The 16749-nt window shown below is 42.9% G+C and overlaps 1 protein-coding gene across 5 annotated transcripts in view; it reads right to left on the minus strand.

Moving 5' to 3' along the window:
- The window catches only part of GAL3ST3 (galactose-3-O-sulfotransferase 3), a 508852-nt gene that overhangs the window by 186612 nt on the left and 305491 nt on the right, over positions 1-16749 (minus strand). The window contains exon 3 of one of the 5 annotated variants that reach the window (XM_044075827.1): positions 547-653. The exons of the other annotated variants lie outside the window; for them this stretch is intronic. The gene's annotated coding sequence lies outside the window, so the exon portion shown is untranslated. The remainder of the gene's footprint in view (positions 1-546; positions 654-16749) is intronic. 5 annotated transcript variants of the gene reach the window in all.

The raw sequence follows: 16749 nt of genomic DNA on the forward strand, positions 1-16749 counted from the left end.
TTTCATAAGTTCAGTTGTTAGCATGGTCTTTAAAATAATAAAATACCATATACTGTATTTAATGGATCTTCTTTCAAGTTATTACTGACTGCATAACATCCTGTACTTATAGGTAACATTTTTAAATAACTGCTTTGATGCATGGAAATTAAAAAATAATTGAAAAAAAACAGGAAGTTTGCAAATTACCATTGGGGTAAGTGGGGAGAAATGACCTTGCCATTTATCAAATATTTTTTAACAGTTTATTACATAAAGCTTTTTTACTTTGCATAAAAACAATCAAGGAAATATAGCAGGGGAAAAATATTCCATACCATGTAATTCTTGTATCATTTCCTGTAGCTAGTGTAAATGGGGACTGATTTTCACAAAAACATTGGAAGGCTTTAGAGCTTTCAAAACATTCTAGAAGAAATCTAAAGTAAAATGAAACATTATGAAATTCTATATCCCATTCTTTAGAGCAACTACATATTACTGGATAGGTATTTTCCTGTTTGCTTCCTAAATTTGCAGTTTGAGAATAGCTTTTAAGAACAGTACCTGGAGGCTAAGAAGCTTACGTTATTAATTCTCACAAATCATCTGACACGTTGATGTCTTTCTGTTCATCCTGATGCATTATATGACCTTCATATTCCACTGAACCACTGCATGAAATGAACCAAATAACCTGTCTTTTAATCCAAACTAGGTAAGTGCAAGGTCACAATGATTGATACTGCAATGTTCTTCAAGAAATACGAGTTGAATCAATTTCTGCTTAACATACCATTTGTAAGCCATTTAATTTTACAGTGCCAGATGGAACAGCAATCTGTATATAAAGTACATAAAGAAACCTCTTAAGAGATAAAAAGCTACTGCAAATCTATTTTCAAAATAATATCTTAACCTCGCATTATTGGTACTAAAATATCAATAAAAATCGGATTAAATCTGGAATAGGTAATTTATTTTATACCATAGTGATGCAGTGTTATAATTCAAGCACTTCGGTGCATGGTAGGGCTTTCATTAAATACTTTTTCCTACTGCTTTCTGCTTCTTCAGATACAATATGAAACTTGTATGGAATATAAAAAGGAAGGAAAGAAAAGCCTAACGTATAATTTGTCTCTAAATCAAACAATAATTAAATACAATTTGAATCGGTTTAAGCCACAGAATATATCAAAGCTTAAAGTTTTCTTACTTTGCACAGTAAAAACTAACTGAAAAGAAAAGCTCACCATTGCCAGCTCGTAAATATAAACAGATAAACAGACTGCTCTCTGTCAGTTTTGTAGTTTGATCTGTAAACTTCTATTTTAGCTTTAGTAGCATAACTACAGCAGTTTTACTTTCTATGAACATGTCATGTTCAGAGAAACTATGTCAAACTTAATGATATTACTGAAGTAAAAATGCTCCATATGTCATTATGAATCCATAAGCACCACTGAGGGGGGGGGGGGGGAGTTCAACCAACTAATACTCAAATAAAACAGAAAGTTCAGAATGTACCATGTGAAGTCATTTAACAGAGGCAATAATGCATGTAAATAAATCTACTGTGCAGCAGTTTGTAAGTGTGGGGCACATTCTAAATAAATCAAAACATTTATGAAATGAGAGTTCTACAGCAACCAGTAAGAAAGTTTTCTATAAAGATCAGGGAATTGGACACATTGAATGCACTCTACTTATAACTGACATAGGGTCACAGAATCATAGGAAGTTACTATGCTATTGGCCCTGAGGCCCTTACAAGCCTAGCCAAGAATTTAGCCCATGTTCCGACAAGTCAGAACCTGATGCCCCTTTCCAGCAGGGACACAGGGGGAATCCCAGGAGTGTATTCTCTGTTCCTCATCCAGTTATCCAGGTTGCGCTTAAAAAAGGATAATGAGGTACTCTGCTTGACGTGGAGAGGGAGTCTATTCCACAGAAGGGGGAGTCTCTGGGGAACAAATCCTATGTCACATACCAGGTTGAGGTCTCACATGCAGGTTACTCGAGTAGAGGTAGATTTGCAGATATGCAGCAGTCCCATCAAGATGGGGTCTGTGATTGCTTTGTATACCAGACAGAGGTCAATCACCTCTGAGGAGTCTGTATGAGACTGAATAGAGGGACATGGCTTTTAGCCTATCTGTGTAGGGTAGATGTTTGAGGCCCTTCAGCTGCTGCATGTGCTTTGTGAGGTACATGCTGAAAGGGGCATTGTACTCAATAATGGGTCTTATAAGGGAAGAATATAGGGATGTTATGATCTCCTTGTTTCTGGAGGAGACACCCTTCCTAATGAAGTGGACGATTTAGAAAGCTTTTCATACAATGGAGGAAATATGGTGGTCAAATCTCAGGTTGCTATCAACCTGGGTGCCCAAGACCCTCACGACTGATCACATGCTTAGGACCTTGTTATTAATGTGATCATTTGTGGGGATGTCACTCTCTCCAAGGGGGAAGATGATGCATTTTTTGGCATTCAATTTGATGCCATGTTTCTGGCACCAGTCATTTGTTTGGGTGAGACCCTCTTGGAGGATGTCCACATCACTAGGGGAATTGATGACAGTGCCCAGCTTGCAGTCATTTGCAAACTTGGTGAGCCATAGCCAAGTGGCTTTGGCCTGCACCTCAGAAAAGTATATCCCAACCAACAGAGGCCCCAAGACTGATCCCTGGGGCATACCAATTGTTACAGGTCTACTGCTTGCGTTGGCTTCCCCAATTTTGACTAGGACGGTTCTATAAGTGAGCCAGTTTGTTACCCATTTGGTAATATACGGATTGATGCCTAGTTGAAAGAGTTTATCTATTATACCCAAGTGGAAAATAGTATTGAAAGCTTTGTCCAGGTCAAGGTAGGTGGTGTGCATTGTCTTCTCCTCGTCCATGGCTTTGATAACTGCCTCAAAGAAGTTGACCAAATTTAACAGGCATAACGTCCCCTTGATGAAACCAAACTGTTGGGATCAAGTGTTTGGAGGTTGCCAATGCCCTTGTTAATGACGTCCATGACAATCCATGTCATGGCCTTGCAGATCAGGCTAGTTAGGCTGATGAGTCTATAATTTCCTGGATCAGTGGACGTTCCACCTTTGTGCAAAGGGATGACATTGGCTGTCCTCCACTCTGTTGGGACAATGCCGGTACTCAGACTTTGGTTGAATAGGGTGCCTAATGGTGCTGCAAGTTCCTGCTTGAGTTCATGCAGGATGCAGCCTGGGATGTTATCAGATCCCATGCAGGCCGTACTTTTTGCCTTTGAGGGTAGTGATGACTTGCTTCCTAGAGATAAGGGATGGGAGCAGGTGCTGTGGATGTCCTGACTTACTGATGGGGACAGAGGGGTGAAGTTTTTGCTGAACCTGTCTGCCAGCATGTTGGCTGTATCTGCAGCATTTGTGTATGAGGTGTCCTTGAACACCAGTTCTGAGCAGATCGGAGTGCTTCCTTTGAGATTGCAGACATATGTAAAGACAGGTTTATGATTGTCTTTAGTAGATACGGCCAGTTTGGACTTGAAGTTTGCTTTGGAGGATTTCACTAGTGCTCTTATTTGCTTATTCAGGCTAAGAAGAGATGGCTTACAATTAGGCACCTGCTCCTTTTTGTTCCTTTTATTACAGAGTTTATTTATTGCAGATATCCACAAGACAAATTTGCTCTTCCATGAGGATGAAGATTTTGAACTGTCTCGTACTACTGACTCCATGCAGCTATACAAATGCTTGTACAGTTTTTTGGTGTAGGTTTGGACATTTGCACAAGTTCCTATGGATGGGGAGGGGGCTGTGAAGCTGCTTATACCTTCCCTCAGGAGGTTGTAATCAGCTTTGGGGAAGTTTTTTTGTTTGACCCTAGCTGGGGGGGGGGGTGACTTCAAAAGTGACCACTTTGTGGTCGGATCTTACCAGGGAGGATGGCACTGTAGAGGTGCAGCAGTAGTTACTCATGTTGATTAGCACCAAGTCCAAGATATTATCACCTCTTGTGCAGGTGTCAACCAGCTGGCCCAAGGCATTTGCACTGATGAAATCAAGGAATATATGGGCATTTGTGTTTTGGCATGAGTAGTTCTTCCAGTTTGTGGTTGGACAGTTAAAGTCGCCCAGGATCAGGGTAAAGGGTTGAATCTTGATAGATCCAAAGAGGCCCAGATAGGTGGAGTGGGCATCTTGAGTCAAAGTTGGCAGCCTGTAGCTAGCTATGATTTGAATAGGGGGTCTTGTTAATGGTGAACTGCACCTGGAGTGTCTCCTGTATATCATACTTTTTGACCAGCCTGGAGATGTGTATGTCTTTCAATATATATTAAACTCCACCTCTGTTTGCTTTGCTGCAAGTGGTTTGGGGTCTGAATGTATGACAGGATGAGTACCCTGGTATGGGTGAGGTGCTCTCCACAGCTTTCAACCAGGTTTCTGCGACTGCACAAATGTCAGCATCTTCCAGGGTTAAGAATGCTTGCAATGAGTACAGTTTCATGTTTAGACTCCTATCATTTAGCAGCATGACCTTTAATTTGCATTTTGATGAAATTTTCATGTTGGTAGTTTTGACCTCATGGCATTGCCTAAAAAAGGCACTATGTGGGAGGCAACAGCCTTTGCCAAAAGCCTGACGTCCAAGGGCAACAGATCCAGGCCATCTCTGGCAAAGCATCATGGTCTATCGATCATGTCTTCCCAGGCAGTCAAGGTACTGAATCTCCTTTGAATGACAGCAGAAACTAAGCTAATTGTTAAAGTCAATCATTTTCTGTTTGCATTTAGGCATCATTCTGGGTAAAGGTAGAATGTTGCTTAAGGCTAAGGACATACCTGCCTGGGACACATACTCAGCGAGCTCGATCATGCCTCTCTTCATATAGTCTGGGGAGGTACATCTCAAGTCATTCACAACAAACATGGACTATGACAGAGTCATAACAGTACCTGTTGTTGAGAGACTTTAGTGCATGTGTGATATGACAGATTCTGGCACCTGACAAACAACTAACTGCGACTTTCTCCTTATCCAGCCTGGTGAGGGGAACATCTGTGTCTCTCACAATGGAGTCTCCTATGACTAATATGTTGGGTTTATGGTTAGGCCTTAGTGGCAGTGAGATACAGGTGTGTGGACTATGCATGATCTGGTGAGCTGTGGAATTCGAGTGTGTTTTTGTCTCAGAGGTCTCTTTTGTTTGGGTATGTTTCTGTTGAGGACATCCGCATATGTGGGTGTGTATTGTGTAGGCTTGGATGGTGTTTGAGGTGTGGTGCTTGTGTTGACAAACTTCTCAGTGCCAGATATACTGGCTTGTAAGGGAGACAGCAAAGTTCTTAATGTAATTGCATCTATCACAAATTGTGTTCCTAGGTGGTAGTAGTAGAGGGTTGTTAGTGTACATGAGGCAGTTGCTACATTGTCACAGGATGCCCATATCAACCAGACTGGCACATGGATATGCAAAGTGGCTTCTTCTACATTTTTTCATGGTCACTGATGGAATTTCAACTGAGAAGTATACACAGTATAAAACAGAAGGCCTAAAGGAGTCTAACAAGGGAAACCTACTCTTTGCGGCATCTTGCTTTACTAAAACACTGAAGCAAGAAGACAGTCTGTTTTGTGCTGTCAGTGTTTCAGTAAATTAACACTGGTTAGATCATGGACTGTGCCCTTGTTTGTTTTCCAATGGGCTCGAAGAAGAGGGGAAGGTGAGGTTTACATTTCCCCCTTTCTCTGAGTTTGTGCACAACCTTAAAGTTACTATATAAAGTTCAGGAGTGTGGACAGCTTGCTTTTTGTGTTTTTTATGACCTATGGAGTGCCACAGTTTTGAGCTTGTGACCTCCCAAGGCTTTAGACGTTTTAGTTTCATGTTACCATTTCTCAATTAAAAGACATGATTTTTCATACAGGATCCAGGTTAAAACAAGGAGAGAGAGAAGTGATTATAAGATGAAGCAGAATAAATGTTTTACTGTAACAAGTACCTTAAGAACGTATCTGTTACTGCTTAAGCTATGTCAACACAAAACGAAAGGCAGAGAGTAGAAAACAGTTGTTTTAAACACAAATGGTTCAAATATTCTTGACCTGGTCCTCCCCAAAATGGGTGACTGTTGCACCACCACAAGTATAGGACCCGCACTGGTTAAATCTGATCACAAATAAGTCACATTTGAAGTAGCTATAACACCCAAACCCCTCTTAGGTGAAATCAGGCTGAAATGTTTCACCAAAGCAAGTTATACCCTCCCTAAAGGATGGCATAAATAACTTCCAAGCTCCTGTTCCCATACATGACATTGACAACTATACTAAGCTACACACAAATGCCCTGTATAAACACTTATAGAAATGTATTGACACAGCTATACCTGATAGGATCAAAGCAAGGTCCTCAAGTAAAAACAAGACCTCCTGGTGGACATCTAACGTTCATAAGTTATATAACAAGAGGAAGATGTTGCTGTCTACGAATAAAAAAGAGAGGTCCCAGCCCTGGAAGAACACCCTCCTCTACTTGAACAAACAAATAAGACAACTTGTAGAATCCTCTAAGGGCAATTTCTAAAAAAAAATGGATAACCATAAGGCATTCTTTAGCTGTATCTGTAAGCTGAAAGGTAGGACCCAGACATGTGCTGAACTATCTATGGATGGTATGACACATACTGATCCTGCAAAAATTGCTAACCTATTAGCTGACAGGTTTGGTGAAAACTTCACCCCCCGTCCCCTCCAAACATTCCACAAAGCATTCCCTCTACACCTCTCCCACCATGCATCTCCAAAAAGCTAGTCATTAATGCTCTCTCTAAGGCCAAAAACACAACTTCTATGGGACAAGATGGCATCCGAGGTTGTTTTAAATGGTCTGAAACATGAGTTAGCAACTCTATTAGGTACCCTCGTCAACCACAGTGTGAATACTGGTTGTGTTCCTGCTGAATGGAAAACAGCAACTGTCAACCCCCTTCATTAAGGAGGTAGAGCAATAGACCCTGGGAACTACAGGTCCATAAGCTTAACCAACATTATCTGTAAGGCCATAGAACAAATCATCATGGACCTTATAAATAAGGATATAGGTGATCTCCAAACCCTTGATCCACCACAGTTTGGTTTTGTCAAAGGCAGGTCATGCCTGTTAAGCCTGGTGGACTTCTTTGAAAACGACACCAAAGCCATAGATGAAGCCAAATCTGTGCATACAGCCTACCCTGACTTAGCCAAGGTCTTCGACATAGTCCCACATTCGGGCATCATTAAACTCTCCCTGTTGAATATCAACCCTTATGTTGTCAGGTGGTTTGCTCAGTGGTTCACTGACAGATCACACTCAACAGACCTGTCAACAGTGGGGTTCCACAGGGTTAGTGCTGGGTCCCCTAATGTTTGGAATACACTTCTCAGAAGTTCAGGCCAAACAGTGGGGCTGTGGCTGATTAAATTTGCTGACGACTGCAAATTAGGTGCAATCATTGAATCCCCAAAGAATGTCAATATACTTTAAGAGGGACTTACACAAACCAATGACTGGTGTCAAAGCCATGGACTCAGACTCACTGCTAAAAAAATGCATCATCATCCCTTCAGTAAAAACTATATCCCTGCAGACTATCATATAAATAATAATACTCTAAGTAACAACTCAGTAGTGAGAGACTTGGGAGTGAAAGTTGACTATAGCCTAAATTTTGACCACCATCTGTCTGCTGTGGTAAGGAAGACATTCTATGTTACACACCTCATTAGCAAAGGCATTGCCTCAAGAGCAAAAGAGGTCATAACTCTCCTGTACTCCCCTCATCAGGCCAATAATTGAGTACAATGCTCCCTTTGGTATGTACCTTACCGGGCACCTGCAGCAACTTGAGAGACCTCAGAGATTTCTAACCAAGAAAATACAGGGTCTCATACATTAACAGACTGAAGACATGGTCACTGTACTCAGTAGTGTACAGACTACTTAAAAGAGACTTGTGCCTGACCTACAGAGCAATCTCAGACCCAAACCTAATGGAAATGCTGCACATCCGCAAGTCAAATGAGACAAGGGTCATCCACTCCAGGGACCTTAACCTGGCCTGCGACATAAATAGGACCTTCTGAAGACACAGACATGTCTCTCAGAGGTTGCCACTCCAATGGAATAGGCTACCAACTCACATCAAACAGATTCCCTCTATGACCCTGTTTAAGTGTACCCTGGATGACTGGATGGGAAAAGTACAGTTTTGTACCTACCATAAATGTAGATGTTCGAAGATCCACATTGCTGCAGTCCTTACATATGGGTAGTCCACTGTCCTTGGTCGGCCCGAATACCAAAGTATTAGGCTGACGTCGGTCAAGGCGCTTAAAACTGACATCAGGACGTCAGGGTACAAAAGCGCATGACCGACGTCATATCCTCAGTCTTTTCTTGCCCCAGATGTCAGAAGGCCCTAAAAAGAAAGGGCAAAGCCAAAAAACAGCAAAAAACAACCAACCACCCCTGCACTAAACATATTTACAACATTTACAACCCAAACCACACAACCACCTCTAACTACAGAGGGGAAGGAGGGAGGAATTGACTGCAGCAATGTGGATCTTCGAACATCTACATTTATGGTAGGTACAAAACTGTACTATGTTCTTCATCTCACATTGCTGCAGTCCTTACATATGGGTAGAATCCCAAAGCAGAGGTAAGGGAGGATGGCAAAACTATACAGCATTAGGAGCTGCCAAAATGCCCTGTAAAATTGCAGTGGCAAATCCAGCCCTAGATTTAGAGTAAAGTGGAAGGTGGTAATGCTTAGAGAAAGTATGCACTGAACTCCAAGTAGCTGCCTCCAAAATATCCTTAGTAGCCACCCCCCTTAAAAAAGCTGTAGAAGTGGCAGTAGCCCTAGTGGAATGAGGCCTAATCCCAGTTGGAATCTCCTTACCATGATGGGAATAACAGAAAGCAATACAAAAACCAATCCACTTAGAAATAGTTTGTTTTGAAACAGGTTTGCCCTGAGAACACAAAGCAAATGAAACAAACAACTGCTGAGACTGCCTGAACCCTTTAGTTCTGCTCAAATAATATCACAACTGTCTGTGTATATCCAAAGTGTGCAAAATCTTCTCCCCTTTATTTTGGGGGTTTGCATAAAAAGTAGGCAAATGAATAGTTTGGTTTAAAGCCACACTAGAAACCACTTTAGGCATAAAGGAAGGGTTAGTACGCAAAGACACCCTATCCTTGTTGAAAATTAAGAAAGGCTCAACCGCCATAAGGGCCTGTAATTCAGAAACCCTTCTCGCAGATGTAACGGCCAACAAAAAAGCAGTCTTCCATGATAAATATTTCAACTCGGCAGTCGCTGCAGGCTCAAAAGGTTGTAGAGTGAGTTTCTCCAACACAAAATTGAGATCCCAAGCAGGAGTAGGAGCTCTACGTGGGGGTCTTATATTCTTTGCCCCTCTAAGGAATTGCTTAAACAAAGGATGAGAAAACAATGGTGGGTCACAGTCATAGTGAGCAGAAATTGCTGCAGCATGAACCTTTATAGAGGAGAAGGACAAACCTTTGTCCAATAACTCAGTAAGGTATTGAAGAGCAACACTTAAGTTAGGTTTAGAAACATCAAAGTCCTTTGCTGTACTCCAAACTAAAAATCTCCTCCATTTATCTGCGTAAACTTTCCTTGTACTAGGCCGTCTGGCCTCCAAGATAACATTCAAAACTTGTTGTGGAAGCTGAGACCCTCCAGGGTTTAAAACCGAATATGCCAGGCTGTTAGATGTAGAGAGTGATGTTTGACATTGAGTAAATGACTGTTCTCCTGAGACAGCAGGTGTGGAATCGAAGGCAAAGGCCATGGAGGCTCCCATACCAGACTTCTCAGTAATGGGTACCAGTGCTGTCGAGGCCAATCCGGAGCTATTAAAATCATGGTTGGCTTGTCCTATCTGACCTTTAGGAGTACCTTTGGGAGGAGAGGCAGTGGTGGAAAGGCATACACGTGAAGATTGCTCCAATTGAATGAGAGAGCATCCACTTTCCAAGCTGTGGGATGAAACCTTTTCGTGCAAAACTTTGGCAGCTGGTAATTTAGTGGAGAAGCGAACAGATCTATGCCTGGAGTTCCCCATAACACTGTCAATTTTTGAAATACATGAGGATCCAATTTCCACTCGTGGGGATCCATAATTTGTCTGCTCAACACATCTGCTAAGGAGTTCTGTGCTCCTGGCAGAAACCTTGCTTGAAGATTTAGCTGCAAACTGAGAGCAGTCTCCCACAAAATCATTGCTTGTCTGCATAGAGGATATGAATGTGTCCCCCCTTGCTTGTTGATGTACCACATGACAGTTGTGTTGTCTGTTTGAATCAACACCTGTCCTGGAAGAAGTAAATCCTTGAAAGCTATCAATGCAAATTGGACTGCTAACATCTCCTTCAAGTTGATATGTAAATGTTGAAGTCTGGCAGGCCACGTGTCTTGTATCCATTTTCCATTTAGATGAGCTCCCCAAGCTTTGTCTGAGGCATCTGTCGTTAGAATCTGACTCGCCTCTGGTCAGGTCACAGAGAGTCCCTTGTTTAGGTGACATTCCTGAGCCCACCACAAAAATTCCTTTTGAATGCAAGGTATTATCTGAATGACAGTGTCCATATCTTGGCAGTGTTGCGTCCATACATTTTGAGATACCATTGTAGCTTCCTCATATGCAGTTTGGCATTGGGAAGTACCAGAATACAAGATGCCATGAACCCCAAGGCTTGAAGGACTGTCCTTGCAGTCAGCCTGGACTGACGAGACAATTGATGGAAATAAAGAGAAAGATTCTTTTGTTTGTCCGGGGTTAAAAAGGCCATCTGGGATGCTGTATTCAGTCTCACACCCAGAAAGCACATGTCCTGAGAGGGTACTAGACTGGACTTTATTTCGTTCACAGAATACCCTAGGCATCTTAACACTGCCATCACATACTGTAAATGATGAAGAAGTTTGTCCTTTCCTTGAGCCAGAATCAGGCAATCGTCCAAATAAGGATAGATTTGTATTCCTCTTAGCCTGAAGAAAGCCACCACTGGAGCCAGAACCTTCGTGAACAATCTGGGCGCAGTAGATAAGCCAAAGGGCAATGCAGAGAACTGATAATGAAAAGTCCCAGCCCGAAAACGCAGATACTTCCTGCAACTGGGCCTGATAGGAACATGAAGGTAAGCCTCCTTGAGATCCAGAGTCACCATCCAGTGATCTTTGCCCAGCAGAGGTAAAAGCTGTTGTAACGTCAACATTTTGAACTTGGGAATGTCCAGATATGTGTTGAGGATAGATAAGTCCAAAATGGGTCTCCACGTGTCCCCTTTCTTTGGTACTAGAAACAGGCGAGAATAAAATCCTTGGCCCACTTCTGGCAGAGGGACCGGTTGTATAGCTCCTATTTGAAGTAGAAGAGAAATTTGGTTGTGAGCCTCTAGTCTTTGCTGAGGAGGAACGTCTGGCATGCCTTTGAAAGGAGGTAAGGTATGGAAATAAAACTTGTAACCTCGGTGTATGATATCCAGTACCCATTTGTCTTGGGTAATTAAAATCCAATTTTCCTTGAAAAGTGCCAACCTTCCTCCCAAAGGTGCTGCCAGGCAAGAGGGATCTGGCAGCTGAAAAGTAGGTCATTGGGCCTGTTTACGAAAGGACTGGCCCCTACCCTCACTCGAAGATTGTGCAGGTGAACTCCCTGTTCTAGGTCTGAAGGAACTCTGAGCTCTGCCCCTACCATGTCTAGATCTACCCCTAGACTGAGAATCATAAGAAGGATACGTCCACCCCTTAGCAGGCCAATTCCTACTAAACTTTGGAGGCTGAACTTGCAAAAAATCCTTAACAGTCTGCATAGACTTAGCCTTGTCCTCCATTTTCTTCAAGACTGATTCCACAGGTGGACCAAACAACACTTCAGACTGCAAAGGAGCATCCAAAATCCTTGTTTTAACATGGTCAGAAAAATTCTGATCCTTCAGCCAGGCGTGCCTGCGAAGAACTGAACCAGTGGCAGCCACCCTAGATGAGGCCTGCACAGCATCAAAACCACATTGTAAAGAATGCTTACCAACCTGCTCAGAGACATGCACCAAATCTTGTAATTCTTTACACTCAATGCCTTCTGCCAGAGCATCCACCTTAGATTTCAATTGAGAAAGAAGAAAGTTTTGATATTTCAACATATGAAACTGGCAATTCAAAGCCCTCATTGCTAAGGTAGAAGAAGTATAGACCTTCTTTCCCCATCTATCCAAAGCTCTGGCCTCTTTATCTAGAGGAACCGGATTTTTTTACAACAGAGGCCTTGACACCCTTGGGTCCCTGACTAATAGTTTCTGGGTCCGCCCTAGGACTCTTATAAAGATATTTATGAGCCTCAGGCACCCTGTAATACCTATCTGGTTTAACAGGCGCAGGAGGCAGAGAATCAGGATTGCGAAGCCTCTGAAAACACATCCTGCACAACATCCAGAACAGGTGGTATAGCTAAGGGCCTATGTTGAGGTAAAAGCAAAATTCCCTAAGCCTTTTCCGAGAATCAGAGAAGTCTTGACCTTCCCACTTAAAATGCTCCCTCATAGAGTGAAGTGTCTCTGAAAAGAAAAATCCTCTGGAGGAGAAGCAGAAGGAGTGGAATCTTCTGCATCAGAATCAGAATAAGGAGAGTACTCCTGCAAGTCTTCAGTCAAGACTCTGAAACATCTGAAGCCTGTTCAAAACTTCCCAACTCTGGCTCCACCCTAGGCCTCTTATCAGGAGGGGGCAAAGAACCTCTAATTAGAGTAATCAAATCTTCTGCCATTTTAAGCATGTGCTTCTTAGGCACAGACCCTGCTGAACTAGGAGTGACACCAACAGAAGCTAAACCTGGCCTGCCCCTGGGAGAAGCCTTGGAAACAGAAGGAGAAGGCCTAACCACCCTGGGAAGGGAGGGGAGTACAGTAACCTGAGAAGCCCCTTCAGCCTGCCCTGCCTCAAGAGAGGCCACATCCTGCAAAATTAATGTCTCCCCCTGAGACTCTAAAGAAGTCTCCGTCGGACCCACCGGTTCCACTGAAGCCTCTAAAGAACCGGCGTCCGGAACGGATGACTCATCTTGCCTGGGCTTAACTGTTTTGTCTTTGCGCTTCTTCGTGGAAGCGGGCGCCGGAGAATCCGAAGGCATATTATAATTGCACCGCCATCAAGACCAGCCTAGCACAATCTAACCTTCGCTTAATAGTGCGCTTATTGAACCTAGCACAAAAGCGACACCCAACTACGTCGTGCTCAGGCCCCAAGCAAGGAATGCACAAAGAATGATAATCCCTATGCGGTATCTGTTTCCCACAAGAAATACAATTATTCACTTTTTCTGACATCCGGTACTACACTGAGGCAAGAAAAAAACAAAATAATCCCCAACGGGGTACTTAGCCAACTTGGATTCGGTCTGAAACTCCGAACTCGAAAAATTTCAAAACGCCGAACGGCACTTGCAACGCTGCTTCTGCATCGGACCATGCGGCAAAAAAGACTGAGGATATGACGTCGGTCATGCGCTTTTGTACCCTGACGTCCTGATGTCAGTTTTAAGCGCCTTGACCGATGTCAGCCTAATACTTTGGTATTCGGGCCGACCGAGGACAGCGGACTACCCATATGTAAGGACTGCAGCAATGTGAGATGAAGAACATCTGTAAATTCTTTCCACTGATTTCACCTATGACCCTCCTAGATATGGGCAGTTGTTGTTAACTAAGATTTTGCGTTTAGGCATGATGCTTATATTGGGTTTCTCTAGTATTATACTGGGTACACACAGCTAGGCTTATAAAAACCTTAGGGTCAATAGCCTAGTAACAGCTATGAACCTAAATGTCATGAAAAACTGTGTATAAACAATATGAATATGATAGTAATGGGTATTATTGTATAGGAAATCGACAAACACTAATGCAAGTACAATTATACCTTAAGAAAATACATTACAAAAACATTGTTTTATGCCTGTCTAATTTTTTTTTTCACTCCATACAAAACTTCCTCAGAAAGTGATCCTGAGAGGTGTATCACTGTTAGTTGTATTAATGTAAATCAATACAACTAGAAACACTTTGAGTAGTCATTGGGTTTGCCATTTTCCATCCAATGTTGTTCGACTATGAAGTTAGTGGGATGTGCGGGCCAGGCCTCCTTTCACATGAGGGATGTAAGGGATTTGTTTCTGTGCAAAAATAAATAAAATAAAATCCATAAATAAATACAATAAATTAATAAATGAAAAAGTGTATCCCTGAAAGTGGTTTTCAGTGATATGGTTCTCATTGAAATTACCAACAGTGATTCATTCTGGATCCCTCAGAAACATGATCCCATGCATTCACAACTACTTCTGTGAAAAATGTCTCTTCAAATTACTCCTGAGATGTTAACCCTATGTCTTTACACTATAGGTTCATTGGTTCATAGGTTCATACTAGGCTATCTGCCCTAGGGCATTTATAAGCCTAGCCAGAGTTGTGTGGCTTTCACCACCCCTTAGGTTGAAGAATACTATACCCATTAGTTTGCCGTGCCTCTGTCCAGCAGTGATACAGAGATGATCCCCGGGGTAAACCTACGATCTCCCATCCACTGGTCAAGATTCCTCTTGAACAGAGCCAGCGAGGTGCTCTGTCTCACATGGACCGGATTTCTGTTCCACAGCATAGGAAGTCTCTGGGTGATGAATCTGTCCCTCCAGCACGTCCTATTTATATCCGTGTTGAGGTTTAAGTCTCTTGCTCTTGTGGCTCTGGTGGATTTGGATTTTGTGAGGTGGAGCATGTCCATTAATTCCAGGTTGGACATGGCCTTGTATGTCAGGCACAGGTCACCTCTGAGCAGACGGTATGTGACTGAATAGAGCTGGAGTTTCTTCAGTCGGGCAGCATATGGCATATTTTTGAGCCCCTTTATCCTTTTGGTGAGGAACTTTTGGGGTCTTTCCAATTGCTGCAGGTGTCGGGTAAGATACATTCCGAATGGGGCATTCTACTCAATCATTGGTCTGATAAGTGAAAAGTACAGGGGAACAATGACCTCCCTTGATCTGGATGTGAATCCCTTCATAATCAGGTGGGCAATGTAGAAGGTCCTCCTAACCACTTTGGCAATGTGAGTGTCAAAAGAGAGGTTACTGTCAACTTGGGTCCCCAGGTCCCTGATAACCTCTTCTGTGCTTAATGGATTGCCACCTATGTGGTAACTTGGGGTTACCTTGTTTTTACCAAAGGGTATGACTATACATTTTTTGGCGTTTAGCTTAAGGCCATGGCTCTGGCACCAGTTATCCATTTCTATGAGACCTCTCTGAAGGATATCTGTGTCTGATGGATTTTCAACTATGGCCCAGTTTGCAGTCATCTGCAAACTTTGTCAGCCACAATCCACCTATGTTTGCCTGCACTTCTGAAAAGTAGATGCCGAACAAGAGGGGCCCAGGACTGAGCCCTGTGGGACACCGCCAGACCGCTTGAGTCTGACATGGCACCAGCAACTCTAACCCTGTGGGTTCTGTCCTTGAGCCAGTTTGCAACCCATCTTGTGACATATGGGTTTACATTTAAGCTGGTGAGCTTTTCTATGATACCCGACTGGGGTATTGTGTCGAAAGCTTTTGCAAGGTCAAGGTAGGCTGTGTGAACTGCCTTACCCTCATCAATGGCCTTGGTGACTGTTTCAAAAAAGTCGACCAAGTTCAAGAGGCATGATCTGCCCTTGACAAAGCCGAATTGGGTAGGATCAAATGTCTGTAGATCCCCTATGTCTTTATTTATGAGTTCCATTATGATCCTCTCCATAGCTTTGCAGACCAGGCTTGTTAAGCTTATGGGGCGGTAATTACCAGGGTCCGTAGAAGCACCGCCTTTGTGGAGTGGGACCACAGTTGCCGTACGCCACTCTTTGGGTACGTATCCTGTGGTAAGGCTAAGATTAAGTAGCAGCCTTATGTGTGGGTTTAGTTCCTCATTGAGTTCGTGTAGCACACAGCCGGGGACACCATCCGGTCCCATTGATGCTGTGTTTTTAGCTTTAGAGAGAGCAGCTCTCACCTGGGCATTTGAGATGATTGGGAGGCTACACTCTGCTGGGATAGATATTTCTCCTTTTGGGGGGGGAGGGAGGGGAGAAATTTTCACTGAACCTGTCTGCCAGTATGTTTGCAATGTCTGTGGGTTCAGTGATTTTTGTATCATTTTGGACTAATTCTGAGCATATCTGGGAGTTTCCACCCAGATTTCTAACATAGCTAAAGAAGGCCTTATGATTGTCTTTTCAGTCCTTGACGATTTTTCTCTCAAAGTTGGCCTTGGATGATTTTATGATTGATCGTAGTTTTTTACTAGTATTGATCAGAAATGTCTTCCCTTTTAGGGATTTTGCTCTATCTTGTAGTAGCTTTCTCCTCTTGTTGTAAAGTTTGTTTATGGCTGGGGTCCACCAGATCGGGTGCTTGCCTTTAGTGGAAAGGGTCTTGATTTTATTTGGGATTGCTTGATCCATGCAATCCTGGAGGTGCTCGTAGAAAGCATTTGTAAGGTATTCAGCAGCGTGGGTTGTGGTTTCCAATGGCTCAGGGGCCTTGAAGGATACCACACCAGTCTTAAGTGTGAAGTTGGCTTTTGAGAAGTTCTTCACTGTGGTCTTTTTTGTTGGGGTGGGGCGGGATGTGGATCTCCAGTGAGATTAGTTTATGGTCTGATCT

This window comes from Protopterus annectens, chromosome 6.part1 (assembly GCF_019279795.1).
Source record: "Protopterus annectens isolate FY-2018-M chromosome 6.part1, PAN1.0, whole genome shotgun sequence".
NCBI classification, from domain to species: Eukaryota; Metazoa; Chordata; order Ceratodontiformes; family Protopteridae; genus Protopterus; species Protopterus annectens.